Raw genomic sequence first — 2,912 nt, forward strand, 5'->3', positions numbered from 1 at the left:
GGGGAAGCAAAGCCGATGCAGTTTCTCGACCTTCACACCTGCTGCCGGCCTCGTCGATGATCAAGAGCGTTAATACCCCCCTGCCCGTTCTTCCCCAAGTCGCACCACCATCCCCAACCCCCGAAGGATGCCCAACACGTTGGCCCCTACGGTGCGAACCGGCGAGGCGCTGTGCTTCATTAGCATTTAAAAAAATACACCATCACCTGTCAGGAGCTCGCCGTTGCCACAGTAACAAAGGCTGCTGCCCCGCAACAGATAGATTGTCATTCAACCCAACCGCAGCGATTTGTAGGTCCATTAATTACACTCCTTTCACACACCACTTCCCATCCCTGGGAACAAAAGAAAGGTGAAGCAGGACGTCCATGTTTTTTTTTTTTTTTTTTTTTTTGCTGGAACATCAATGTCAGATTATGCTGTCCTGCGTTCAGCTTTTGCCCCCGCCGCCTCGCTATCTCCGTGCCCTAGAGATAGACGATTAATTACAACAGTGTGGGGAAGTGGGTGAATCGGGAATGGGGGGGTGACATTGATGGCAGCGTGTGTGTACACTGTCGCCTCCAACTTTACGTAAGAGCCACGGCCGTGAAATTGGCGGAACGTAACACGAGGGACGACCGATGCCAGTCAAAAGATGTCCATTTCCTCTCCCGCTATTGCACTGCAATTAGCTCACCCCGCTGCTGTTTTGACTCTAATGACTGACTGGAAAAGATCTGCTTGTTTGTTGCAACGTGATACTCACTTGAATGCTGAGCATTCGCACGTGATGGACACGCCGTGTAGGAGTACAATGGGCGTGTGAGTGCTCATGAGGCTCATGCTAATGGGTTGGAAAGGGCAGCGCAGCCAGAAACAGCAACTCCTTCATATTTAGCCCTTCTGAGTCCGAATGCCAGAGCGAGTGTTTTGTTTAGTCGTTTGTTGGTTGATGATGAGCCACTAAATATAGTCTCTGCACTCACTATATTAAATAAGGTTCCTGAGACAAAAGGTACCAAATATGCTTCCATTCCAGATACACTACACACAAAGTAAACGGCCGTTTCCCCCCTGATGAATACAGACAAGAATGGATCCTGAGACTTTACAGTCGCTCACAGATGTCCCTGACACTTTGGGTGACAAATATGGTTCGCTCGAGTACCCAATATGCTCTTCAAAATATATCATGTATGGTTCCTCATATATGATATTCAATATGGTTCCAGGTCCAGAATGCACCCAAAAAATGGTTTATGTTCATAATGTACAAAATGTAGTTACGTATTTCCGTACTATAAGGCGCACCTAAAAGCATTCCATTTTCTCAAAATCCGACAGGGCGCCTTATAATCTGGTGCACCTTACATATGGAACAATATTCTGACTTCTTGGATGTAGTATTTTAAATGTTCTGTAAAGCGCTTTGTTACAGCTGCTCGATATAAACAAAGCTGTATTGTATTGTATTCCCTATAGTATAGCTGCGTCTAAAATTTGAATAAACATAAGGAGTTCTTTTACTTTAGATAGGACCAAATATTATAACTGATTAATCAATAAAGTTGTCACATGCAGAACAAAGGGCGGCAAATTGCCTTGGGGGAGGTATGCTATTCTTGCAGACTTTGCATAATTCTAAAGGGGTAGCATTACAAATGACCCAAAGATCACGCGCTCAATAAAATATTTAGTTTTACAATTATGCAGATTTGGAGCAATGCCCGTGCATGTGTGGGCCCGTCGAAGAACTTGGACGCCGATGAGTAATGTATATGTTTGATCAGCATGTAATTGGCATGACTAATCTGTCACATTCTGCAACTTAATTAAAGGAATAAATCATAATATCCGCATGTCACACACCGCCGGAATTTGCCTTTCATTAGCCAACAAGGCAAATGAAAGTTCACCAAATGTACATCTGGCCGTTGAACAAGACAAATTTGATCAGGTCTCGTTGAACTCAGCGGAGCTGTCTAAATAGTATACCAAGACGCAGCCTATTTCGAGGAAGTCGGAAATTGCAAGGAGAATTCAATCGCCATTATTTACGTGGATGAATGTATGTTTTTCTACTGTCAAGGTTAACTTTTATTTAATGGCTTCATGAATGTCCTCGCTATGCAACTTGTGTTTGTTTATTGCCTCAGATGAAGTATTATGTTCCTTTTCTGGTATTTAATGGACCAATTATGGTGTCTGAAAGATAAATTACAAAACATGATTCCTTTCTAGATTCTTGAGGTCCCGAATAATCGACCAGTGTCCCTTTTCCGAATACTCAAGTTTTGCTTCCGGTTGTGTTACATCAGGTACTTAAGGTCTCATGATCCTTTTTCTGTTTGTCTCCAGCAGGTGGCATCAGAGGGCATTTTTTACGTTTTCTCGTTCCTTTTGCAAACGCTTTTGGTTTCTGCCGCATTTTCCTGGTTCTTTGTTAGCAGCGGGCTGAGTTGTACTTACAGTCCATAATTTAGTACCTCGAGTGACAAGAAAAATATGATTCCTTTCCTTTCTGTATACGTACAAAGAGGTCCCGAAAATAGTTCCTGATATTTTAAATATCGGCTGATATTTACGTTATCAAACACGGTTACTTGCCTGATCCATGAATTATTAAATATGGGACAGAAATGATGTAGCACTGATCAAATATGGTTGAGCTCCCGACAGAGGTCTGTTCACGCCCTGTCGGTGTCATGTCATTCTCTCCGCAGTGACATGTGCGCTGACATTTATTTTCAACTCTTGATGGTTTGCGATGTGCCTCCAAGCCGGTCCCTTGCAGGTGGTGGCGGGAATTATCACAGTACGACATGGCTCTTTCGTTGCATTCACCAAGTGTCACTGATGTACGAGAGCGCAACCGGGCATTTTAGACAAATACGACAGACAAATGCACCTGAAGAATGGACATCTCCCGC

The 2,912-nt window shown here is 43.6% G+C and overlaps 1 long non-coding RNA gene across 1 annotated transcript in view; it reads right to left on the bottom strand.

Annotated features, from left to right (window-relative positions):
* LOC109507322 (uncharacterized) overlaps positions 1-1,418 on the bottom strand; it is a 6,362-nt gene extending 4,944 nt beyond the window's left edge. Inside the window, exon 1 of the long non-coding RNA XR_002166445.1 lies at positions 1,270-1,418. This is a non-coding gene — a long non-coding RNA (uncharacterized LOC109507322). The remainder of the gene's footprint in view (positions 1-1,269) is intronic.
* Positions 1,419-2,912: the final 1,494 nt, after the last annotated feature.

Source organism: Hippocampus comes, unplaced genomic scaffold, assembly GCF_001891065.2.
Source record: "Hippocampus comes isolate QL1 unplaced genomic scaffold, H_comes_QL1_v1.1 scaffold105, whole genome shotgun sequence".
Classification (NCBI taxonomy): domain Eukaryota; kingdom Metazoa; phylum Chordata; class Actinopteri; order Syngnathiformes; family Syngnathidae; genus Hippocampus; species Hippocampus comes.